This window comes from Pristis pectinata, chromosome 21, assembly GCF_009764475.1.
Source record: "Pristis pectinata isolate sPriPec2 chromosome 21, sPriPec2.1.pri, whole genome shotgun sequence".
NCBI classification, from domain to species: Eukaryota; Metazoa; Chordata; class Chondrichthyes; order Rhinopristiformes; family Pristidae; genus Pristis; species Pristis pectinata.
In genome coordinates, this window is record NC_067425.1 from 30,523,201 (window position 1) to 30,550,724 (window position 27,524).

General features: G+C 40.4%; 1 protein-coding gene across 3 annotated transcripts in view; it reads left to right on the forward strand.

Annotated features, from left to right (window-relative positions):
- Window positions 1–13,883: 13,883 nt before the first annotated feature.
- The window catches only part of LOC127581156 (general transcription factor II-I-like), a 124,943-nt gene continuing 111,302 nt past the window's right edge, over window positions 13,884–27,524 (forward strand). The window contains exons 1-2 of one of the 3 annotated variants that reach the window (XM_052035206.1): window positions 13,884–14,018; window positions 16,408–16,466. The gene's annotated coding sequence lies outside the window, so the exon portion shown is untranslated. Of the gene's footprint in view, window positions 14,019–14,655; window positions 14,811–16,407; window positions 16,467–27,524 lie in introns of those variants that run through there. The other 2 variants (XM_052035207.1, XM_052035209.1) reach the window with 2 other exon arrangements.

Genomic DNA, 27,524 nt, shown 5'->3' on the forward strand with positions numbered 1-27,524 from the left:
GTTGTCATAAAAATGTGGGATCAAAAAGATAAAAATCACTAAATTCCATGGGGAAATGCAGAAATATTAAGCAATTATACTGCTTTTGTATTTTCTGGAGAGGTAAATCTGATAGACATGGCTTTAGAAGACAGTATGCTAGTGTTGAAATCTGGCTTATGACTTAGTTTTACCAAGTTTTGGGCAGAAACGATTTATCATCTAGATTGTAAGAAATGTGAATTCTGCCTTTGAGAATGACCAGTGATGCTGAAGCCAGGAAAACCTTTCAGAGTGAGGCTTAACTATTGGTTATAATGTCTTCATAAATTCATTAAGGCACAGTCTATTTATGTTAAAAGAGGTCATGGTTTATTGCAAGGCAGAATACTTAACCTATATACATACTGAGTCTCTTGGCACCTACTACAGACTGCTTGTTTCAGTCTGTGTTATTGTTATACTGTTACAAGCAGGAACATCACATGACTCTCCTGTCCAATTCAATCACAATATGGAACAAAAAAACTGCTGATGCTGTAATTCCAAACTAAAACAGTGAATGCTGAAAGTGCTTAGCAGGATCTGTGGAGAGAGAAACAGAATCAATGTTTGAGAAAATAAACCTGCTGTGTTGCCGCATTGGGGAGGGGTGAGACAACAGAGGGAATGTCTGCGATAGGGTGCAGACCAAGTTGTCAAGGCAACCATTGAATACTGGTCGTCAGAGACAGAAGGGAAGAAACAAAGCAACAAATCGAAATGGAATTGCCCAGCAACATTTGTGGAGAGAAAGAAAAGGGCTGGCTATTTGAAATTATTGAATTCGGTATTGAATCCTAAGGACTGCACAGAAGCGCAGCTAGTAGAGCTACTGCCTCAGGGCACCAGGGGCCCGAGTTCAATCCTGATCTCTGGTGCTGTTTGTGTGGAGTTTGCATGTTCTTCCTGTGACAATGTGGGTTTCCTCCGGGTGCTCTGGTTTCCTCCCACGTCCCAAAGGTGTGAAGACTGATAGGTTAATTTGCCACTGTAAGTTGCCCCTAATGTGAGGGTGAGTGGTAGAATTTGGGGGTGGGGGGAATCTTGATAAGAACGTGGAGAGAATAAAACACGGGATTAATTAAGACTAGCATACATTGATAGTTGATGGTTGGCATGGACTTGGTGAGCCAAAGGGCCAATTTTCATACCTCTCTATGACTCAATGATTATGGTGGTCATGTGCTCAGACAGAAGATGCGGTGCTATTTCCTTGAGCCGACTTTGAACATTCTTGGCACATTGTAGGAGGAGCAAAGATAGTTAAGATGAAAATGGGACAGAGACTTTAACATGACAGATGTCATGCTTAGGTCACCTTGTGGACTAAACTAAGGTGTTCTGCAAAGCAGTTACACAATCTGTGTTTGGTTTCATAATTGCAGAGCACATCATGAGCACATCAAATGCAGTACATTAAAATGGAAGAAGTGCAAGTGAATTGCTTCTTCACCTGGAAGGACTGTTTGTATTCCTGGCTGGCAGGGAAAAGTTAAAAGAATGGGTGTTGTATTTCTCTCAGTTGTATGGAAAATTCTGTTAGAAGGGGGAATGGTTGTTGAAGATGGAATAACAAACCAGAGAATGGCTGAGGAAACATTTCTTTTGGAATGCTGAAAGGGGAGGAGATATGTATCTGGTGCTGCAATCCTGCTGAAGCTGACTGAAAATATAGAGGATGGTCTGTTCAGTGTGGAGGCTGGTGGGGTGGAAGGTGAGAGCAAAGGAAACCTTATCCTTGTTCTCACTTGGAGGGGAGCAGTGGGAGCAGAAGTGCTGGAAGTGCCATGGTTAAAGAACAATGAAGACCTCTCAAAGGCACTGGTATGGAAAGTCTCATCACCAGAACGGATTTTAAGTGATAGAGGAACTGGGAGAATGGAATGGAGTTCTTATAGGAAAGAGGATATGAGGGGAGTAATCAAAATAGCTCTGGGACCATCAATCTATGAAAAGCCCACAGACTCCCATAACGATCTTGACTATACCTCCTACTCCATTCCATGATCCAAGTTTCTCCATTTCCATTCTGAGGATGAGACTTTCACAGTCATACCTTTGAGACATTTTTGCTTTCTAATAGATGGCTTCCAATCTACCATAGTTAACAGGGCTCCCAACTACATCTCCTTGTTTCCCCTGCAACTCCCTGGTTGGCTAAACCATCTCCACCAATCACTCCCTTTCTTCTAGCACTTTCCCTCGCAACTGTGAAAGATACAACACCTGCCCTTTTACCTCTTTCTTACTCATTATCTAGAGAACCAAATAGTCTTGCCTGGTGTAGTAGTAATTCGTTTCCACTTCTTCCAATCTAGTGCATCCAACGCTCATGATTTGGTCTCCTCTACATTGAAGAAACAGATTGGGCGACCACTCTACAAAACACTATCGTTCAGTTTGCAAGAGAAACTCTAGCTTCCATGTGTTCCTGCTAAGGGATGCACTGAAGCTCGATGCACAAAGGCTTTGTGGGAAGGACTGCAATATAAGGTCCTGCTGCAACTGGGCACTGAGGGGCTGGGTCTTGTGTAACCGTCTCTCAAACACTTGGTGGGTGGATTCCTCAGAGGAGAAATGAGTGGAATTGTTGCTTTATAAATAGAATGTATTGGTTTGATGATCCAATGAATGTATTGACTTGATGACACTATGAATGTAAAGAAAGACATGTATAAATTATATTGTATTTCCAATATGTATTTTTATATATATGGTTTATTTTTGAAATAAAAAAGATACTTTAATTCTCTATCCTATTACCAGATTGACCTCTATATCTTTATCTTCCTACATTGTTCAAACGATATCAAATGTAAGCTTAAGGGAAAGCACCTCATCTTCTGTCTGGGCACATTGTAGCCCTCAGCGGTCTATACTGAATTCAACTTTTTCAGGTTATCAGCCTCTTTTTTTAACTATAGATGTTGCCGGTATTTCAGTTTCAATTTGCTTCTTTTCTGCTCTCTAACTGCCAGCATTTAAAGTAATGGTTACCTTGACAACTTTCGTCTGCACCCTATCAGACAGTCCCTCTGTTCTCTTCACCCTTCCCCCTCACTGCAACTTGAAACACTTGTTTTCTCACTTTTCCAGTTCTGATGAAGGATCACTGACCTGAAACATTGGCTCTGTTTCTCTCTCCATGGATGCTGCTGACCTGCTGAGTGCTTCTGGCATTTCCTGTTTTTGTTGTGGATCACTACATGCCCATAAACACAGTTACATCGAAACACAGAGTATAATATGGCCAAGCATATAGATATACTACATTGTATTTTCTTTTTATTGAAAAAATATTTCTGACTATATCCCTCTGGATTTTTAATAGTACGGAATAGGAAACACTGACAGTTTGCAAATTAATTTGCTTTCTTTTAAATTAACAAACGTTATCTTGAAATTGGATTTCACGTACTTTTGATGTACTTAGCACTAGTGTCCATCTGGATTCCCTGCCAAAAATTGCAAAACTGGCTAAAACAACATTTTAAATAGTGTTACGATGGTTTGCACTAAGAAACATGCACTAAAATGAGACCATATTCAACTTCTGGCAATTTGCTCTGTGCCTATCTGATTAGTTCTTCCCCATGTCCACCAAGTGAACATTATGGCTGACATGGAAGAAAAGAGAGTTGTAAAGGTGAGGAACTGAGCACCTAAATTTACTGAAAGAGACCTAAGGATTCTTATCACTGATATAAATGCCAGGAGAGAGGACCTGTGAACCGGGGGTGGGGTGTAGGGGTGGGTGGCAGGTGAACTACCAGGGCCAGCAGGAAGTGGCTATAGTTGGCTCCTTCATTTGTGAGAATCACCAGTGAATGGAGCTGCGCACAAATTAAATTTAATGAGCCTACTGAATGTAGTTGTAGCAAGTCAGTTCAGTAATTGGATCAGGGATTCATTTGTTTATGTCTTATAATCAGTATAGATGGACCTGCAAAGCTACGTGTGAGAGATTAAGTTTCATCTGAACTCTCCTGCCTGATTATGGGTGTACTGTGTTGTTGGTGATCTTTGGAGGAGTGTGGAGAAAGCCACATGGTTTGATTTGTGGCTATAATTCTGTTGGCTTCATATGAGAAGTGTTTTTCTAACAAAGAATCTGTGTGGGACTATGTCTGCTTGCTCTGCTGAGCTGTGAGATGAGGATGTGAAGGCCCCGCATAAGAGGCAAAGAAAGAAATATGTAGTCTAGGAGCTATTAACAATATAATGAAGCACCTGTCTATTTCTTTTTTATCCATTTTTTTATTATTGAGCCTCAGTCAAACTCCAGTGTAAAGCTACACAGACAATTTTTGAAATAAGAGATAGATCCATATTGGGCATAGTAGAAGTACAGTGGGGAAAACCCAAGCTTCACAGATATTATATGTATATGTTGGACCATTATTGGAACAATAATGAATGTGATGTGACCATGAGGAATTATGCATTGCTTGGCCAAAATGTGTGGGGATAGACATCAGGGATGAACTACAAGGCTGGGTCTTCTTAAGCAGTCCATTGGGATTGAGGATGACTTGCTTTCACTCTGATCTTATGATTTCTGAGGAGGCCAAAGTGGCCAATGTGGGAACTGCAGACCCTTCCACAGATGGGGCAGGAGGTAGCTAAAGGGGCAGGTGGGCAGATAGTTTGTGAGTTGGTGCACTCCTTCCACTGCTTATGCAGGGTTTTTTCATGCTCCCAATGTGTGGCCTCAATGTTCTCAATACCATCCTAAAATTTCCCTCTCCACTTCAGAATCAGAATCAAAATCAGAATCAGATTTATTACCACTAACTTATGTGAAATTTTCTAGCAGCAGTACAGTGCAGAGACATAAAAATTACTATAAATTACAAAAATAAATAAATAGTGCAAAACAAAAGGAATAACAAGGTAGTGTTCATGGGTTCATCAACTGTTCAGAAATCTGATGGCATAGGGGAAGAAGTCATTTCTGAACCATTGAGTATGGGTATTAAGGCCCCTGTACCTCCTCCCTGATAGTAGTAACGAGAAGAGGGCATGTCCTGGACAGTGAAGGTCCTTAGTGATGGATGCCACCTTTTTGAGGCGCTGACTCTTGAAGACGTCCTCTATGGTAGGGAGGGTTGTGCCCGTGATGGAGCTGGCTGAGTCTACAACCCTCTGCAGCCTCCTTTGATCCTGTGCATTGGAGCCTCTGTACCAGGCTGTGATGCAACCAGTCAGAAGGCTCTCCGCTGTACATCTATAGAAATTTGTAAGAGTCTTTGGTGACATACTGAATCTCCTCAAATTCCTAATAAAGTAGAGCTGCTGGTGTGCCTTCTTCGAATGATCGTGGGCCACAGATTCTTTAAGGAAGCTCTGAGCACATTCTTGAATCTTTTTTTCTGTCCATCAGGTAATCTCCTCTCATGACAGAGAATCCGTTTTGAGAGTTTGGTATCAGGCAGGAGTACAGGAGTGGACATTAACATCTCAAAGGACACATCAAAATTCTGAGTGAAGGACACTGATAAGATGACAATAGGTGCATATACAACATGGTCTCTATGAAATCTATGAGATAACAGACATCAATAGCTGACATATTAATGGCCATCATCCAATATAGGTGAGAATGAAGTTGCCTAGGATGATGGCTTCAATGTGACGATATCGGAAGCTCTTTGTCTCAAATTTATGTATTAAATAATGAGATGTCTCAGGAGGTTAACTGCGCAGCAGTTTTCCCAAGCACAGATGCCTGGCTGTCAATTGGTTGTCAATAATGGCCAATGTGTTTCGCTTCTCCGGGACAGCCTCATAGATCCTCTCTGCAATTGATTATTTTGGTTCCAAATAAAGGCACGTTACACCTACCACTTCAGTCGTTGTGTTGGGTTAATCTGCAACACTGACAAGTGGCATTTATCAGGGATGTCTTCTTATTCCCTGTTTTCCTCTTGCACATTTTGACATTTAGGGTACTTCTCAATGAATTCACACTCTAAATTTCTTTGCTGTTTTTTCCCTGGCACTAGCTGCTGCCTTTATTTGGCAAGCTGATGCAGCAAATAACATCTGATTGGCTCTTATCTGATTGGCTATTTTGCAAGACATATCCCGATTGATCAGGACACAATGGCATTTTCCATTATGACTCTAGTCCTTTTTGGCTCTCATTGGCATACAGCTGCTGTGATAGTAATGTGAATTGGTATGAAGAGCCTGGGCAAGAGGGAAACCCTTGTCCCTGAGGATCCATCCCACCAGGCTATGCTGTGCATCGAAAATACCTGGCAGTTCAGTTTCCCAAAAGAAAGCTTCATGTATGCTTTGTGGAAATATGGCATTGACCATTATGAAATCCTTCTGATGATCCACAAGGATACTGAAGGAGTGGAAACCTCTTCTTGAAGAATAGGGCTAGGTTATTAATGGGCATGGGTGCAACCTATTGGTACCTGCACTTGTGGGAAACCGGCAATATTGTGAAAAACTAATGTCCATGATGCCAGCTGTTTCTCACTATGATCAAAGTAGATGGAATAACTTCTCCACGTAAACCGTGCTAGGGTGACCTTTCTAAAAAACAGCAATTTGGGAGATGCTCCAAAGATCTGCTGGGATTGCATGAAAAGAACTATGGCTGTGAGGCTGAGAATCAACATGACCTTGCCCTCCAAGGAGAGAGCAATCTATGTATGAGAGTATTTCACATATCACAGTAATGGAAACCTTGGAAAACCTGAGCCAATGATGTTCAGGTAGGATGTAGTATCTCTGAAGGCTCCTTTAGAATAGGCTGGATGCTATTGCCTCCAGCCCTAAGGTTCCTGATCCAATCTGAGAGCCAGTCATGACCATTATTATGTCTCTAGTAATGTAGCATTGTCAATGGACCTCTTCTTAGTATAGTACAAATATTTCGACAGCTAAAGGCTGAAGAAAACACTCTCTGCTTGCTTCAGCATACTCCTGATTTTGAAAGGTGTTTGAACAACCAGCAGTCAGTTCTGTAGATGCTTGGTCAGTTCTCCTGCAATCCTTTGAAAAGTGGGAAAAGCAACAGAGTGATGAGCTTCTAGATGTACTAGGATTATTCCACTATTCCACAATGGTGGTAAGATGCAGCTTTGAACTTCAATTTATATCCGGAGGACTGGAAACTGGTGTTCAGCGAATGGTGATGCCATTAGGTGTGCGTCTGATGCCAAGAAAATATCAGAGTGGATCATACATGGCATTGCAATTTGACAATCTGCACAATTTCAGATGGAAATGATTGCTAGTGCAAATTACTCTGGGTAAAAATGATTTTTGCAGAACTGGTGCATAAAAGATGAGTGTTATTTGATCCAATTTCAACTTTTGTTAAAGATGGTCGTGTGATGTTTTGTAGGACCTGTCACATATGTCAGATGCTAGGTAAACCTAATCAAAGTCCCCCTGTGGCTCCTTTGCAGCCTATTCTTGCCTTTGGTGAACCCTTTTCAAAGGTGATTGTGGACTGTATTAGTCCATTGCCTAAGTCTAAAGCTGGGAATCAGTATTTGTTAGCCATCATGTGTGTAGCTTCTAGATTTCCAGAGGCAATACCACTCAGAAATATTAAGGCTAAGACTGTGTGAAAGGCTCTTTTAACATTTTTCACCTTGGTTGGTTTGCTGAAGGAAATTCAGTCAGACCAGGGGAGTAATTTTATGTCAGGGTTATTTCAACAATTAGTCTGAGCTGGAAGCAAAGCAGATTGTATCATCTGCGTATCATCCAGAATCTCAGGGAGCTCTAGAGAGATTTCATTCTGCTCTCAAAAATATGTTGAAGACTTTTTGTTTTGAAAACACAAAGGATTGGGATGAAGGAACTCATTTGCTTTTCTTTGCAGTAAGGGAGTCAGTGCAAGAATCCTTAGGGTTCAGTCCCTTTGAACTTGTGTTTGGACATCAGGTTAGAGGACCTTTAGAATTACTAAGGGAACAATGAGTTAATTAAGACATCCATTTGAATTTGTTGGATTATGTTCAGAAATTTAAAAATCGATTGCAGAAGGTTTGCCAAGTAGTAAAACCCTATTTTGAGAAAGTTGCAGCTGTGGCCGTAACTGTTGACACTGAATTGTCTGAAAACTCGAAAGCTGAGTCTGGCGAAGGTCAGTTTAGACCAAACATTGTATCACCGAGACTGAGAAATGAAAATGTTTTGGAAAACATTGAAACAAAGTTGGCACATTTACAACCTCAGCAAACAAATGAAGCAGTTAATTTTAAAATTTCAAAATTTATTTCCGGATCTTCCAAAGAGAATCATAATAGCTTATGATGATGTTGATGTTGGAGATGCAGAGCCGATCAAGCAACACCCATATTGAATGAATTTAGAAAAGAGTAAACTTGTTGACCAAAAGATTGAGTATATGTTAGAGAATTATATTATTAAACGTTCCACTTCAAGTTGGACTTCACCCTGTGTTATAGTGCCTAAGCCAGATGGAACTGTTAGGTTTTGCACTGATTATAGAAAAGTGAATGCTGTAACTAAGTCAGATGCTTACCCTATCCCCAGGGTGGATGATTGTATAGACAGAGTTGGAAAGGCTAAATTTCTTACAAAGATTGATCTATTAAAAAGGTACTGGTGTGTTCCATTGACAGATAGAGGAAGAGAGATTTCTGCCTTTGTAACACCTTCTGGATTGTATGAATACAATGTTTTGCCACTTAGAATGAAAAATGCTCCAGCAACATTTCAAAGAATGATTAATTCTGTAATTCAAGGGTTAGAACATACAGATGCCTATATTGATGACTTAGTTACTGGGAATGATACATGGGAAGCTCATATCTCTGCGTTAGAAAGGTTGTTTGAAAGACTTTCCAAAGCCAACCTTACAGTTAACTTGGCTAAGATTGAATTTAGCCATGCCACTGTAACTTATCTTGGTTACAGTGTACGTCAAGGCAAATTAGCTCCTGTTCAGGCAAAAGTTCAAGCAATATCTGAGTTCCCCATTCCAACGGTTACGAGGACTGTTAGAAGGTTTTTAGGAATGGTTGGATATTATTGCAAGTTCTGTAAAAATTTTGCTGATATTGCTCTTCCTTTAACTAATCTTCTGAAGAAGGGGATGAAGTTTGTTTGGACAGATCCTTGTCAAGAAGCGTTCGAGAAACTGAAAGCCATTTTATGTTACCATCCTGTACTCAAATCACCTGACTTTGAAAAGCCATTTTCATTAGCAGTAGATGCCAATGATGAAGCTGCAGGAGCTGTGTTGTTACAGAAGGGTGACTGTGATGGTATTGACCATCCTGTAGCTTACTTTTCAAAGAAACTTAATGGGCATTAAAAGAATTATTCCACCCTAGAGAAAGAATTGCTGTCGCTTGTTTTAGCTTTGTATAATCAGCTGCGTCCCTAACAGAAAAGGCAGAATAAGCCTGTTGAGCTTTACCTTTAATCACACTCTGTAACATAAGAGCCAATCTGTCCCGTGGCCACTTTGAACTCTCAGCAACTTTTTCAAAATGTTGGAAATACTGATCAACCTGATCTTCCTCAAATGGAGGGACTGATCGAAACTCCTTTCTGGCTATAAACCCATCATCAGAATCCGAATCAGATTCAGAACCCCCTCGCTTCATTGCTAACTCATGCTGCCTCTGTCTCCCTGTCCTCAGGCTCCATCTTCTTCATTGCTAGCTCAGCCTCTAATTTCCTTTGTTCTCTTTCGGCCTCTATCTTTGCTAGCTGCATCTGGGCATCAGTAGTCTTTGGTTTACTCCCAGGAAACTGTTTTAACACCTCCTCCCCAAACACTTTCACCTTCACATAATGGCCAGCTATCAGTCTCTGAATATCCGCCTTTTTCATAGATGGCTTCACAGTTTCAAGACTTAGCTTTGTAACAATGCTCAACAAATCTACCTTTCTCAACCCGGATAATCTCTCAGGGGTTGGTGATTCAAGAAATTCATCAACATCCATTGCTGCTGGTTTCCACACACACAAACCAATTGAAAAGAAATTTATCAGGCCCACCAACAATCAGTCGTCCAATAAGCCCCAATTTGTTCAAACCAGTCTTGAACTCGATTTCGGATTACTCTCATCAATCTCGGGATCAATCCCAGACGAGCCCCCAATTTTGCTACGTACCAGCAACAATAGAAACACACCGAGCCATGTATAAGTGTTAAAAACTATTTTATTAATAACTACTTGTAATAATAAGAAAAATAAAAATGTTAGATATTAAACATTGACCCCATAAATATAAACCCGAAGTGTGTGTGTGTGTGTGTGTGGCAAATTCCCAAACCCCAAGTCTAGGAATAGTTCTCAAAGTTCATTTCAGCAACTCATAGGGTAGAACGCTGAGCAAAGGCTTTTGCAAAACCACAGTAGGTTGTAGAGAGAATGTAGAGAAACTTTACGAAATCCATATGTTCCACGATGGAACCCAGATGACACCTCAGTCACCGATGAACTCCATTTGTTCTGAAGAATCTGCCACACCGAGGGCATTCGATACGTGGCCGCCCACAGAAATACCTGCTTTCCAGTACAGGATAACGACAAACTGGACTCCACTTTGATTGCTCAAAAAAATCCATACATGGATTGCAGTGACAGACACATCTATTGTTCTTCATCCTTCGATGCAGAGACCAGCAGTCAGTGTCTCTCTCTCTCTCCGACTCTCTATGCAAACAGCCAGTCCAGCTCCAATTATAGTCTTGCCATCTTGTAGCTTGTAGATAGCGCGCGTCTGCGCGCGCACACACACACACCACTACTCTACTGTCCAGGTGCCTTAAAGGGACATTCACCAAGTAGCAACCTGGCTCGTAACAGTCATTATCTGGCACATTGTGGCACAAATGTTACTTGTCACTTAGCCTGTGTCTGAATATCGTGCAGGCCTTGCTGAACCCAGGCTTGGATAGCTTCATTTGCTGATTAAGTTGAGAATGGAATTGAATATTTTACAGTGATTAGTGAACATTCCCATTTCTGACCTTATGATGGAAGGAAGGTCAATGATGAAGCAGCTGAAGATTGTTCAGCTTAGAATGCTTCCCTAAGGAATTCCTGCAGTGATGCCTTGGGGCTAGGATGATTGACCCACAACAACCATCATCATGTTCCATTGTTTGAGGTATGACTCCAAGCAATGTTTTCTACTTGATGCCCATTAATTTCAGTTTCACTGGAGTTCATTATCGAAAAGATGACAGCAATATCAACTTGCAGATCAGTGCATTAGTTGTTAACATCTTGTTTTGAAAGATTGAATCCTCCAGTTTCAGGTAAACTGCTCTCCCGTCCCTTTTCTCTCTCCAGTTCCTCCTACACCCACCCCAGTCCCCCATCACCATGTTTCTTTCCCCTCCTTCACCCACTCCATCTGTGCATCACCCACACATTCCTTCCACTGGGTCCTCTCCCCCTACTGTTCCCATATGCCCACCCCACGTCCCTTATTTGATTCCATGCTCCACCTTCAGATTCCATCATCTGCAGCCCTTTGTTGCCTCTACCCATCACCTCCCAGCCTCTGTTGCTATTTCCAGTCTTCCTTCCTCCATCTGCCTATCACCCCTCCTCAACTGGATCCTGCTTAGCTCTCGTGCCACCCCTTCCCCTCACCTCTTTATTCTAGCTCTCTCCCTTCTATCTTTCAGTCCAGATGAAGGGCTCGACCCAAAACGTCGACTGTCCATTTCCCTCCACAAATGCTGCCTGACCCATTGAGTTCCTCCAGCATCTTGTTTGTTGCTCCAGATTCCAGCATCTGTAGTCTCTTGTATCTTTATCTAAGTCTGTCTGCTGTTTGCTGCTGTTACTCTTGTAGGGCAGATTCAATCCTAGCTTATCATTGTCTAAATGAATTTCAAAACTATGTCATTCTCATTGCACTGAAACTGCTTTTGTTGCTTCTCTGAACCTTGGATCTGCAGACTTTTGGCAACTCAAGCACTCGGCTGTTCAAAATGAACAAGGCTGTGGTGAAACATGGGCATTGTAATGATAGCTGATGAATTGTCTCATCTGTATGCTTCATACTTGGTTCTAGCCTTGGACTTTTCTGCAGCTCTCTGACTGGACTGAGCTATTCCTGTGGCTTGTGATGGATGAAAGTCTCTAGTGTTCTTCAAGGCAATTTGATTGACACAGCAATCTTATATGCAAATTGAATGTCAGGTTTTGCATGCTCAACATCTTTGATTGAATTTATTAATCTATGAGTCCGAATCTATCGCAGAAGGTAGGATTTGAAATTGCAGCACAAGGATAAGTTACTTAATAAAATAATGTTCTCACTAATTGTTTCCCCTTGCTTCTGACTCTTTCTCCTAAATGTATAGCTTTCATGCATCTCTAACAGCTATGGACTCAAATAATCTTCCATTTTCTTAACAACATCTTTAAGTGAGATAACTTTTGCCTTGCACAGAAGATTGGTCAGTGTGCCTTATGTTTCTAGCCCAACCTCTGTTAGTATAGCTTTTTTTTGTTCTAATCCTATTCAACAGTGACACAGCTAAATATGGTGCATGTGATAGTCCACTCAGAGGCTTTAGAGAAATGAGACTCCACGTGAGTGGCCACAGAAATACCCTACAAACAAAACAGAACTACAACTCATCTAACATTGACCGAGAGTTATCATTATCCTTCAACAATCCTGGAAGGAAAATTATTTAGCATCCTTTCCTTGTGCTAAATTGTAATAATTTCACAAATGCATTAAAGTAGTCTTTGTGCATTATAGAGATAGCAGTTTACTTGAATGCAAAACACTATATACAATAATCTATTTATATATATGGAGACTTTAAGCTCCTGTTGCAGACAGCTTACTCCCATCAGCATCATTGTTTCATTATTATAAATCAAGCATAACTCTCTTTTCCAACAGGGTTACAGTACTTCAACACACATACATAGTCACAGCACAATATTGTACAGTATACAATTGTACAGTAAAATTCTGGCACCCTTGGGACTTTGGTAGTGCTCGACCTACAAGTTTTCCAGATTTATGTATGTTACTCCTACTAATACCCAAACACACTTTGATTTAGCCATGTTTATAAGTTACACAGGCAATAAACTTTCCAGTGAACCCAGTGAGGTTATAGGGTGTGGGAAATATACAAGCACTCCAGACTTCAGCTCTGGCCACAAAACTATCCATGTTGCTGACCCTGTCGTTCTGGACTCTTGACCCCAGCTTCAGCTACCCACCTGGCCCACAGTTCAGACACCGGCCCCGGCTGCACTCCAACCCCCCAGCTCTGCCCGCATATCCAACTTGGACTCTGGCCCCTTGGCTCATACTCTACACTAATTACTGAGCTAGATGCCCAACGATCAGGATTTCCGAGCAAACAGCTACCGGATTATTGGGGTTTTACTGTACTGCATTGATAATGTTGCTTGAAGACTTTTATGACATTGGTACATTCTGCAATTAAGTACCAGAAAAATAAGGTTTAAAGTGATGGCAAGATAAAAATAATTATATCAAGAACTTTCAGCTTGTTTGAGGATGCCTTAAAAAAGACAATGCATCACCATTAGAGAAAGTAATGTTGTAATCCAAATAAGTTGGTACATTTAAATAACTATTTAGTAATAATACTTTCACTCTGCATTTTGCAACAAGAGCTGCCATTTTTAATCCTGAGCACCATGCTGCACAAACTAAACAGAGACCTTTCTTATCTTTTTTCCCAATCAAGCACTAGGTATTAACTGCCCAAAATGTTAACCGCGCGGCATTCTGGGGATTGTGGTCTGCGGGCGCACCCTTCGGTTGAAGGCGCCGAACGATCCCAGGGCCAGATGGACTACATTGCCCGGCATGCACCGGCGGCCGCACGCATGCGTTCCACCTTCGCACAGGCTGAAGGGAACAATAGGGACAAGGCTCCGTCAGCTGAGCTGTAGTTCGACTTGTGTGCGGGATTCTGGCTTTTTCTGTCGGTGTTTATTTTAAAGCACGAATTTTATCTAGAGCTGAGGTAACTGATAGCCGTGCAATGACATTGTGACTGATAATTCGATCTGCGTTCCTTCCCCCCCCCCCCGTCTATTATTTCTTCCCTTTCTAGAATTTTCCATCGGCGGTTGCCGGGAAATTTTCGGTGTGTGTGTGTGTGCGCGTCGCCACTTTTCCTGTGACTGGTCCTCTGCGCCTTCTTCACAAACCTGCCAGCTCGGGGGATTAAAGGGGGGGGGGGGTCAAACACCAGCATCACCTCGCTTTCTCTCGCTCCTCTCTCTCTCTCTCTCCGTTGCATGTGCGTACGGTGCAGGATTTAGCGGGTGAAGTGAGGGGTCGGCGCGGCCGGTGGCGGTGCCGGCGTCGGCGCGGCGGACGCGGCTCCGCACTGTGGCTGTGCCGCTCGCGGCGGGCTGTACTGCAGCGGGCGGAGGGATACACCGCCCCCCCCGGTCACCGCATCCCCGCCACCCAAAATAACCCGGGGTGACGGCCCTCCCTGGCTAACCTGGGACTTGGGGAACATTTTTTTTAAGGAGGTGGATGAGACGCGTTTGAAATATTTTCTTCCAGTGTTGGTTTTACACCGGTGTACCTTGCGACCGTTTGGCGGCAGGATACACGAACCCATGGGGCTTTTTCTTTCGCTAATAAGTATTTAACACCGCAGCTTTGATTTTTAAAATAAATCCCGCGTTTGCATCATGTGGCAGTGGGTTGTTTGCGACCTGAACGGCTTCGTGTGAGGTTCGTGAGACCTGCATTGCAGCGAGCCCAAGGTGGTGGTTTACGTGTAAACCTAACTTGCCGAGTGAGTCTGCGATTGACGGGCAGTTGGTTTGCCCAATGGGTAATCCCGTGGCGAGATCGGTATTCCGACGTAGCCAATCAGCACGTGGGAGGCGGGACGTCAATTAGTAAGTTAGGCTGAGGGAAAAAAGCTTGCAAAAGGGAGTGTAGAGTCGCTGGCTAATGAAAGATGGAAGAATGAATCGTGGTAATATGATCGAATTTTTACACCTTATGCACATGAAATTTTTGCATTTGAATGATTATAATTTTATTAATTGCCCTTCAAGCACCTGACACTGCAGAATGTTTTAACGTATCGCACTAAATCCGAATTATAACAAATCACATTTTTGAGTTGATTAGTAATATCTAAACAGTAAATAGGAGATTAATAATATTTTATGAATTAATGGTTACAATATACAAATGTGCATTAGTTATGAAGACGTTTGTTTTGTAATGTGCTTGATAAAAATGAAGGCACCAGACTGCAGAATTGTAATCGAGCAAAAAAAACACAAACTGCTGGAGGAGCTCAGCAGATCGAGTAGCATCTGTGGAGGCAAATGGATAGTTGACATTTAGGGCAGAAATGTTGCCTATCTCTTTGGTAACAAAAAATATGCTATTTAAACAATGAAACATGTCAGTTTCTCTTCAGACATATATTTGGAAAGTGCAATAAAATACCATAGAATTGTACTGCAATCTGCAGACAGCAATGAAAATGCTCCTGGGTATCACGGGATTCAAATGTTTGATACTTGGGATTCATTTGACCTTCTGTGCTCAAGATCTTTACATGAGTGTGATGGCACATTTGTAGCAATTTTTGATAGTGATTATAAACTTTGATAGCGAGCAAATAAACTTTCTGAATGTAAAGAATGCAAGGTTGTAATTATTTTTTCCAGAGAAATCTTTATTGGCACGAATATAGTAACTTTGGAAATAGGGAAATATAATGAAATATTCACCAAAAGAGAAAATAAAAGAACACCTAGAAATAAAGTGTTGATAAGCATTATACGTTGATTTCAGATGTTGTGCTTCATCAACCTCGATGAATCCTTTGACAAAGTAACAGAGAATAGACTAGAATTTGTTTGCCTGTCTAACGTTTTATTGAGGGAGAAAGTGACTTATAGCAAAATTTTTGCATAGATACTTATTACCAAAATAGAAATCTAGATCTTGACTCATGATTTTGAGATAAATTCTCTATGGTTAGTAACAGTAATGATGCCCTTTGCTACTGTTCCTTAAGGAAGGAAATTGAGTGTTCGTATCTATTCCGGCCTGGATTTGACTTCAGACTAGCTTTGTGTTTGAACTGTTTTTGAAATGGCCTACCTAGTCACTTAATTCAAGGGCAGTAGACATTGGCAATAAATTCTGATCTTGCCATAGACACCCACATCTTGGGAATGAATTAAATATTTGCAATTGAAAATTTGTTGTTAACAGTAATAGTTGCATTTTTGATCAGCAGTATTTGTGATTAGTGTTTGGGTAGCAAGTAAATCTGTTGTATTGTGATGTTTATTAGCTTGTTTATTTCTGTTATTTTATGAAGCTTGTAGGTTATGGTTATACATGTTTGACCTTGTTCATAGATCTGAAAAGGAGAGGAACTCCAATTAACAAGGATCTAAAACATTAGAAGGAAGAAAAAGTAAGTTTTCTTAAACAACTTTGGGGAAAAGTGGCATTGCTTATCAATTTTTTTTTGTTTCACCGTTCTTTGAATGTGCAGAACAAGCAAAACACCTGTAGAATATATTGGCTATTGTGAATGTGTATTTTTCTTTAGTTCTGTAGTGGTGTGTGTGATTGCACGTTGATAATAACATCTTTGACCTTGATGAATGCTCCCAGTTGCCGTTGTGATATTTTATACAGTATTCTGTCTAAAAATGCATTGTACTAAATTTGGGTCTAGAGACTTAAACTGCCCTTTTTCTTTTATTATAAGAGCTTTAGTTTGAATGTTGGACAGTTATAAATTATCTTCCGTGCATTAATAATTAAGCCTATTGTTTGCAGATTTCTGTAGCAGCAAAATTTGAATTCTCTATTTTGTAAATATAAGACTCGTAGTGAACAGAGGGTGGTTTCCCTGCTTGAGTTTTGTTTTTCTTTAATATTAGCTTGTAACCAAAATCAGTCTCTTATACACATCATTAGTTTTACACATTTGATTGCTTTAAATTTTAAATAAATGCTCTCAATCAGTTACATAAGCTTTTGGTTATGCTAATTTTGTCTTTCTATTAATGTAATGAGCACTAATTGAAAATTAGATAAAAGTTGCAGTATTATTCAAATAGCATATTAAAAGTTGTATGTTGTTGACCATAATGCATTATTATGTTTGCATGTAACTTTATGGCTGTCAGTGTTATGATTGCATACATTTTAATTATTTAGTTTTGGGATGCTCCCATTGCTTTTAGGGATACCTTGAACTGCTGTAGTCCTTCTGGTCAAAGTAGTCTCAGAATGACACTGGGAAAGGAGTTTCAGTATTTAGTAATGATGATTTTTAAAAAAAAATGGTTATATATTTCCCAGTCTGAATGGTGTGTGACTTGGAGGGGAATCTGCAGGTGGCAATGTTGCAGTGTGCTTGCTGTTCTTGTCCTTTAGTAGATATCATGGATTAGGGGATGGTGTTGGAATAGCCTAAGTGAGTAACTGCAATGTGTTTGTAGATGATATACACTGTAGCCTTGGTATGTTGGTGGTGGCAGGGCTGCTGATCAAGCAGTCTGCTTTATCCTGGATGGTGTCGAGCTGCTCGAGTGGTGGTGTTGCTGCAGTCATCCAAACAAGTGCAGAGTATTCCGACGTGCTCCTGATTTTTTTTGTAGAGGGTGGCGAGGATTAGGGGTGTTGAAGGATGAGTCGCGCGGCAACCAGCCTTTCACCTTCTCTTGTAGCTACAGTGTTTAGAGGCTAGTCCAAATTAATTTCTCCTTGGTGGTAACACACCAGGATATTAATGATGGAAACTGTGTAAAGTAATGCCATTGAATATCAAGGGTAGATGATTTGTATCTTTTTTGAGGAGATGATCATTGCTTGGTTTAGCAGCTTTGTCACAGTCTTGCGTTCAGTTTTCTGGGTGGAATGTAGCCGAACAAAGCAAGCTGAACTAATGGAGCAAAGTAAGAAGAATTTAGTAAATAAGCTAAACGATACCACAAGCAATGAACCAAATTGCATCTCTGCAGTCTTGTCACAAATAGTCATTAATGGTGGTGGACAATTAAACAACTTGTTAAGGAGTTGTGAATGAAATTAAACATTGTGCAATCATCAGCAATGTCCCTTCTTTTGACCTTTATGATGGCAGCAGTTCAATACAGGCTAAGGAAACTTGAGGAACCCCTGCAATGATGACCTGGGGCTGAGATTGATTTTCAACAACTGCGATCACTTTTCTTTGTGCAAGATTTGACTCCAAATGCACTGTTTTCCGCCTGATACAGTTCAACTTCAATTTTGCCAAGATTGCTTGATATCATACTTGGTTTTGGTGAGAGCAGCTGTCCTTGATTTCATGTCTCTGGAATTCGACCGACAGATTTAGAGTGCATGGATTTGGGGGTATTAGGTTGGTATGTGTTGTGAATTGGTTAACAGATAGAAAACTGTAGAAATGGGTCCTTCTCGTGTTGGCAAGCTGTGTCTAGTGGGGTACTGCAGGGAATAATGCTTGGGGGCACCAACTATTTCATCAGTTTGAATGAGGGCACCAAATGCCATCTATAACCATCTATTTTTATTGTCTATTCCCTTCACAAACAATCTTATAGCTTTCCTAATTACTTACTGTAACTGCACATTTGTATTTTGTGGATCTTGCAGCAGGACGCCCAGATCCTTTCGCAATTCCTTGCCACGTGCATACTATACAGCTTTTGTTTTTTCTTGTCAGAATGGACAGTTCCATATTTCCCCACATTATACTCCATTTGCCAAATCTTTGTCTACCAATTTACTTGTATCCCTTTGTCCTCTGCACAAGTTGCTTTCCTACCTGTCTTTATGTCATCATTTCACTTTGCAATCATTAGGGTTTCGAATCAAAATGTCGACAATTCTTTTCCTCCTGCGGATGCTGCTTAACTTGTTGAGTTCTCTCAGCAGATTGTTCGTTGCCCCAGATTCCAGCACCTGCAGTCTTGTGTCTCCATATCTTTTGGCACCTTCACTCAAGGCAATTATGTAAATTTTAAAAAGTTGAGACTCCAGCAATGATCCATGTGCCAGATGTTACTTCAGAGTAATCAAATAAATTGGTCAGACATGTTTTCCCTTTCACAAAGCCATGTTAACTTTGTATTTTTTAACTGTACTGTTATAACTTCAGTAATAGCTTCCAGCATTTTCCCAATGATAGGTGTTTGTGGATTGCACCAGAATTGGTGGTACAGTGGACAGTGAAGAGGGTTATCTGAGATTGCAATGGGATCTAGATCAACTGGGGAAGTGGGCCAAAGAATCTTCCCTAGGGCAGATGGAATTTAACTTGGACAAGTGCGAGGTGTTGCATTTTGTGTAAATCCTTCCCTTGTTTAATGTACCAATAAATGATAGGGCCCTGTAGAGAGTTGTAGAACAGAAAGACCAAGGTGTACAGGTACGTAGTTCTCTGAAAGTGGAGACGCAGGTAAGTAGGGTGATAAAGAAGGTGTTTGGCACGCTTACCCTCATGTTCAGAGGAATATGTACAGGAGCTGGGGTATCATGTTACAACTCTACAAGTTGTTGATGAGACCACACTGAAGAGTATTGTGTACAGTTCTAGTATAGGAATGACATCATTAAGCTGGAAAGGGTGCAGCAAAGATTCACAAGGATGTTACCAGGACTGGAAGGCTTGAGTTTTAAGAAGGGGCTGGATAGGCTGGGATTTTTTATGCTGAATTTTAGGAGGCTGAGGAGTGACCTTATAGAGGTAGATAAAATCATGAAGGGCATAGATAAGATGAATGGTCCCAGTCTTCTTCCCTAGGGTAGGAGAGTCTAAAACTAGAGGGCATAGCTTTAGGGTGAGAGCAGAAGGATTTAACAGGGACCTGAGGGGCAACTTTTCCTTCAGAGGGTGTTGGGTATATAGAATGAGCTGTGAGTGTAGAGGCAGGTACAGTCATTTAGACATTTGGACAGGTATGTGGATAGGAAGAGTTGAGAGGGATATGGGCCAAACACAAGCAAATGAGACTAGCTCAGGTAGACAACTTGGTTGGTGTGGACGAATTGGGCCGAAGGGCCTGTTTCTGTGCTGTATAACTTCACTCCATGTTGACCTAAATGGCCCATAGATTTCTGTTTAGTGTCTCCCCTGTTTTTTGAATTAGAGTTACGTTTGCTATTTTCTAATATAATGAAGCCACCTGAGGATACAGGGAATTTTGGAAAATTCTAGGTTCAGAAGATGGAATCCATTTGGATGGAGGCTAAAAACAGCAAGGAAAAGAAGACAGGCAAAAGTAGTGTATAGACCCCCTAATAGCAGCCACACTGCAGGAATAATTTTTTTTGAAAGAGCAATGTTGATTGGCTTAATCAAGTTGGAAAGGAAAAGCTACAAGAACACAGTCATAGAGTGCATTTGGAATAATTTCCTAGACCAATGTTGTGGGGCCACTCTAGTCATGATTAAAGAGGCAGGTTTAATAAATGACCTCCTGAATGAAAGATTCTGTGGGGAATACTGATCATAGTATGACAGAATTTTGTATTTTTGAGAGAGTGAAGCTTTGGTCAGAAACAATTGTTTTATCTTTCTTTTTTTAAAAAAATTATAGTAGAATGGGGATAGAAGTGTTAAGGTGGACTGGATTGATAGACTAGGAGGATAGATGGATGGAAAAGAGACATTTACAGAGGTAATTCACAGCACGGCAAAAAAGTATATCTGTGTAAGGAGGAATGTTTCTAAGGGAGGAATGGATCAACCAAAGAAGTTGAGGGTGGGAGGGGTTGGTGGGGTGTAAGTTGGTATTGTGCTGAAAAAATTTTTTTAAGGAGGCAGAAGTTATTGGTAGATCTCAAGATGGGTAAATTCAGAATCCAGAGGAAGAGAAGAAGTGTAGTAAAGGGAAAGTAAATCAAATAAGGGCGAACTAGCAAATGATGTAAAAAAAACACAGACATTAAGAGGTTCTTTAAGTATATAAAAAGGAAGAGCTGTGCAAGTGAGCATTGCCCCCTACAGAATGGGGAAGTAGTAATTGGGGAAAAAGGAAATGGCTGAGGAATTAAACAGATTTTGCAGCTGACTGTAAAGTACAATATTCTGCTAACATCTCACTAAAAATGAATAAGCTGGGGAGGTATTAAATGTCTTCACTATCACTAGAGAATTCATATTGGGAAAACTAATGGGGCTAAAGCCTGATGGTGCAGATGTCTTGCATCCTATCATCCCCCCAAAAAAAGTGGCTACATTAGTTTTGATTTTCCAAACACCATTACTGTAGAGATATGCAAGACCATTAGAAAATTACCATTGTGACACTCTTTTTCAAAAAGGGAGGGGGGTAAAAAGTAATGTGGGCTAATTAGTCTAAATCATTTCTGAAAAATGTTTGAATTAAGGAAGTAATGGCAGCACATTGGGGAAAATCATAATCTAGTCAAGCGCATTCACTGTGGCTTCATGAAAGAGAAATTGTGCCTGACAAATTTGGAGTTTTTGAGGAAGTCTTGACCAGAGGGGAACCAATGGAAATACTGTATTTGAACTTCCAGAGGGTGTTTGATAAGGTGCCTCTCTAAAAGTTAAGTCACAAGATGAGAACATATGATGTTGGAGGTAAGATATTGGCATGGATTGAGAATTGGCTAATGGCTAGCATGTGGGAAGCAATGGGTAGGGATAAAGGGGTTATTTTCAGGTTGGCAACCTGTGAATAGTTGGGTCCCACAAAGGATCAGAGCTAGGACTGCAGAACATAAAAAAACTCTCTAGTCCGGTACCTTTGGGACCTGACTGGTGGTGGAAAAGTCGACCCGCACTCTGTAATAAATCATCTTTTACAGTGGACCACAGAAAATCCAGATGCAGAAAATTGCCCCGGATTGTTTTCCTTTGAGTAGGAGAGCTGTTCTTTTTAAGTACAGATGCTCCCCGAGGGACGTGTAAGGGTTCCGAGAACTGTTTGTAACCCAACAGCTTTGTCAGTTGGAAACGCTGTTGGCTGAGATCACAGAAGTTCCACCGTAAGTTAATTAGCTACAGAATAGTACAGATCTTGGTTAATTTTAGATTCTAGTTAGTTCCTAGTTAGATCTGTACTATAGATTCAAAATGTGCTGGACGATGGGAGTTGCCGGACCACAGAATACCCATCTAGAGGGTTTCAACCTGTATTAATGATTTAGAGGAAGGAAGCAAATGTACGGCAGCCAATTTGCAATTGACAAAAAATAGATGGGAAGGTGTGAGAAGGATATGGTGTACAGAGGCATTGATTTGGTTAGGCGAGTAGGCAATAAGTTGGCAAATGGATTATAATGCAGAAAAATGTAAAGCCCTTCCTTTTGGGAAGGAAAAACAAAAGAACAGATTATTATTTAAGTAGAGAAAACTTGTCGAAAGGGATTTAAGGGGTATGTTCATGACTCAAAGCTAACACTCAATGCAGCAGGTTAATAGAATGTTAGCCCATACTTAAAACAGTTTGGTAGGGAAGGGTACATAAGGGTAGGGAAGTCTTACACTACCTGTACAAGGCACTAATGAGACTACATCCAGAGTGCTGTGAACAATTTTGGTTCTTTTTAAGGAAATATTTCATTAATGGCAGTTCAGTGTAGGTTTGCTGGGATGATCCTGGGAATAGAGGGGTTGTTGAACAAAAGGTTAAATTTTACTCATCATTTAGAGGAATGAAAAGATTCTTTGGAGCTGGACTGAGTAAGTGTTAAGAGAATATTTTCTCTCATAGGAGAGTCCAGAGAGGGCATAGTCTTAGAATAAGGGGATCTCTAAGTGAGGAGGAATTTCTTGAGGTTGAAACTTTGGAAATGTAGAGGCAAAGTACTTGAGTATATTTAACGTTGAGATAGATTTTTAATTGGTAAGGGAATAGAGGGTTATGGGGAAAAGGCAGGAAAGTAGACTTGAGGAATGTCATATGAGCTATGATCCTCTTGAATGGTGGAGCAGACTTGAAAGGCCGTAGAAACTTGTTCCTATTTCTTGTGGTAAAATGAATGCATAATTTAAATTGGTAGCTACTTTAAAGCTCTAGACTGAAGTCCATCAGAACCTAGACTTGTCAAATTGCAGCTCCAACTATTTGTTGAGTATTAATTCCCTGGTGATATGTAATCTTCCTGAGTTTCTACCACTTACAGTTGGTATTGGTATATTATTGTCACTTGTACTGAGGTACAGTGAAAAACTTGTCTTGCATACTGTTCATACAGATCAATTCATTACACAGTGCAGTGAGGTAGTACAGGGTAAAAACAGTAACAGAATACAGAGTAAAGTGTCATAGCTACAGAGGAAGTGCAGGCCAGATTCATTGCCATTTCTGGAATGTTACTTGTCTCCTTTATAGGGAAGACTGATGCAAAATACCTGCTTAATTCACCTGTAAACTTGTTTTCCATTAATAATTTCCCAGACTCTCTCTGGGATTAATCCTCACTTTGTTAACTTTTTTGTTTTTTTTTTGAAAAGGTACCTATCAAAACTTTTTAATATTTTTCTTTTAGTCATGTTTTATATACATCTTCTCCAACCTATTGTCCTGCCACTTTGTGCATTTATGCTTTTTTTCTTTAAGTTAGATAATATCTTTAGATTGAAGATGCAGTGGCAGACATTCATTAACTGATCCTTTAACTTAATTTGCCTATTCGTTTTAGCTAGCTCTGTTTTCATGCCCTTATGATTAGTATTATTTAAGTTTTAAAATGTTAGATCTTTTCTCCCTTAAACTGAATGTGAAATGATTACTGCTACCTAGAGGCACCCAGTTATGAGATCATTAATTATACCTTGTTACACAATAACATATCTGGTATAGACAAGTATCAGTTAAGCATATATACTGTACATTTCAGTTATGACTAAAACTAGAGGCAGAGGAGCAATTGATTCTGATTGAACTTTGATCAAAGTTAACATTGATTTAAGTCGTATTAAACGTACAGCAGAACAAATCTGAGAATTGATGTCAGTAGTTAATCATGTAGATTAGGGTGATTTTTGTTGTTAATTAAAGTACTAAAATTGTGTTGTATTGTGGGCATGCCCTTGAATTTTATTGTGAGATTATACTGCAGGGATGTTTAAGCTTTTTGATTATTTGCATTACAAATGCCTACAATGAGGCAATGGGCAATTTGTATAATGTTTCCTGTTCAACTTTAGATTGCTAAAATGATTAAAAGTATTCAGAATTTAATTGCCAGGTCACAAAAGAGATAGGAGCTGCTGAGGAGGTACCTGTAGAACATTGTGATTTGGAGTTTCAGTTGGACATGACTAGAAGTGGTAATTGGGATCTGTCACCATAGGAAGGTCACAGTAAAGTGGGAGAGAAAGAAATCAATTTGGGAAAAATAAGTCATGAACAGTGGATGGGGTAGAGACTGTGGCTGGAGTCTGGTAATAGTGTTGCATTGTACAGGTTGTGTATTGGTGATCTTCATCTAGCTTTTGTGTGCATTGTGGTACTGAATTGTTTATTTCGTTGATTTGTGAATAGACTGTTGGAGAGGTAATTGGCCAGATTGAGTTTTTCTTGACCTTTGTATACAGCACATGAGTGTCCTGCTTGTTTGGTAGGTGCCAATGACAGCTTTACCTACCAGCTTTGCTGGAGGTGAGGCTAGTTCTGGAGTACAGGTTTTGGCACTGCAGCCAGGATCATGACTGTTGCTTTTGGTTCTTGTTCCCCTTTGCTGCATTTTGCTGCCCTTATACTTTGTACTCTTTGGGGCTGTGTCATGAGCCTATCACTTTTCAATCTTTTTCACTTCATTGCTGCACCTCATCTCCAAGTTTTTTCCTGGAGTTTCTGAGCTTTCTCTGGTACTATTGAGAATATAAACAAAAAGTATTGGAGATACTTTTGGGTCAATGAAGGGTCATCAGCTTGAAATGTTCATTCTGCTTCTATCTTGACAGAAGCTTCCTGACCTTGGTATTTCCAGCATTTTATGTCTTTTTTTATTTTGGATTCTGAACATCTGTAGTTTTTTTGATTTCATAAAGTTCACAGGAAACTTTTCAATGTATGATGCCTACACTCCAGAGTCAAGGTCAAGTAGATATTCAGACACTAATCTCTGATTCATCATAAACTCTAAAGCATAGAGGATGGTCCTTGCACTCAACATCTGCAAAGCAAAGGTCCAACCTGATTTGTGCCCCCACCCCCACTGTACAACACATCTTCACACAAAAACAAGATCTGGGAAAGCAAGAACTACTCTCCATATCTGGGGAATTACATCATCCATGAAATTCAGCATGCTATTAGTGCATCAGCATAGCCTTTGGCCATCTGAGGAAAAGTGTACTTGAAAATCAAGACTTCAAATCTGCCATAAAGCTCTGGGCATTAGTGATTCCTGCCCTCTTACTGAAATTGAAATGGACTAAGTATGGCAAGTACTTCTAACTTCTGGAGAGGCACAATGTTATCTGCAAAATCCCCCATAACCACTGGTACGATAAGTGACGCTGGTTGATGCTGATTCACTTACTGTACATCTCTAGAACTGAGGCATTAGTTACACTCAGTTGAGTATGAGGAGGTCACATTTGGTGCTTGACAGCAGATTCCTGAACCAGAGACTGAGCTCTGTTTATGACGACATTACAGGCATACAGAGAAAAAGATTCAAGGATATGTTCAAAGCCTCATTGGAAAAAGTACAGCATCACCACTGGCTTGTGGGGATTCCTGGCCATGACTGCTGAAAGTGGAGGAACATTTGAGATGGCCCTAAAAACCTAGAGTCCATGTGTTTTGAGCACATCAAAGCCCAGGTAAAAGGTGGATAAAGTGCTCCGCTTCCCAAACTACTAACCTATCTGTTCCATTAAGCATCTCCTGGTCGATATGTTGTGTAGTCTGCAGGTCTCACATTGGTAACCTCAGAACCCACAGAACTGGAGTGGCAGTAAGTTGTCCTTGATTGCTAAAGATGCAGATGATGATCTATCATCATCTCTGGGTGTCAGCTCACAGTTGCACTCACGGAATTCTAACTGTGAGGCTGCTAGAGCGACATTGGGACCTGGTACAGGTCCCAGGTGTTGGCAAGGGATATTTTGCAGGATCTGCTAGGTTGTCCTGATTTAATGGAATGGTGCACTAGTTTAACTCTTCTTTGTCATTCCACTACTGGCTTGCTAAGCCAGTTTAGAGCGTTAAGAGAGTTGGTTGCTTTTAGTTGCAGTTGGGGGAAAATGGGAAGTTTCCATATGGGTAAAAGCTAATGAACCAGGATGAGTAGCAGAATAATGCTAAGTGCAAATTCTTAGAATTTATCTTTTAAGAGTGATAAAATGAAACACTGAGCAAATGACATTTTTTCTCTTCCCAATGGGGGGGGGGGGGGAGGAGGAAATGAGCAAATTTAAAGAAATGTTTAACTTCTATAATTAGTGGGTAACTGTCTAGTTGAAATTAGAAAATGCTTGAAATATTCAGTAGGTCAGGCAGCATTTTCTGATATTTCAGATTTTCAGTATCTGTAAACTTTTGCTTTTCAATTATTTTTCATTTGGCAAAGTAAATTTTTCACATGTCCAAATGGTGTTAATTTAAATTAATCTTAATACAATTGCAAGTCAATCAGAATAATGGAATTTTCACTGTGCCATAAGAAGCTTGCAGATAGCTGGCCAAATTAAAATTTGAACATTGAGTTTGGCACCATTCACAGAATGGGTACTGTATTGAAGGAGCCACTCAGTCCATTGATTATGTACCCATTCCATGCAAGAGCATTCCAGTTCATCCCACTCTCTTGTTTTTTTCCCTAAAATCCTAACATCCATCCAGGTTTCTATTAAACACTGCCATTGAATGTGCTTCCGCTGCTACCCTGACTGCATTCCAGATCCTAACCACTTGCTATAAGATAAAATTCCATATGTCATTTTGCCAGTCACCATTATGTTTCCAGGTTCTTGATCCCTGTACTGTAAATAAAAATCAAAACTGCAAGTGCTGGAAATCTGAAATAAAATCAAAAAAACACTGGAAACACTCAGTAGATCAAGCAGCATCTATGGAAAGAGAAACAGTTAATATTTGAGATCTGGACCCTTTTGAGCTGGGAAGGAGAGAAAACAAATTTTATGTAGAGAAGGTAGAGTAGGGATGGATAGAATAAAGGAATACCTCTGATAGGATGAGATGCTGCCTGACATGCTGAGTATTTACAGCATTTTCTGTTTATTATTGGCCCTTCTGTCAATGGGGAACTGCTGTTAACTGCCCTGACTATTCCATTTTTTATATTACTTATCAGATCACCCTACATCTACACCTGTCCAAAGAGAACAACCCCAGCTTTCCAGTCTGTCTACATAACTGAAGTCTCTTGTCTCTGAATCATTTAGTCTTCTGCAGCTTCTAAGTTTTTGCATCTTTCCTAAAGTGTGCCCAGAACTAGGCATAGTTCTGTATTGTGTAAGCTTCATTATAACTTCTTTGCCTTTGTATTCTGTGCCTCTATGTAC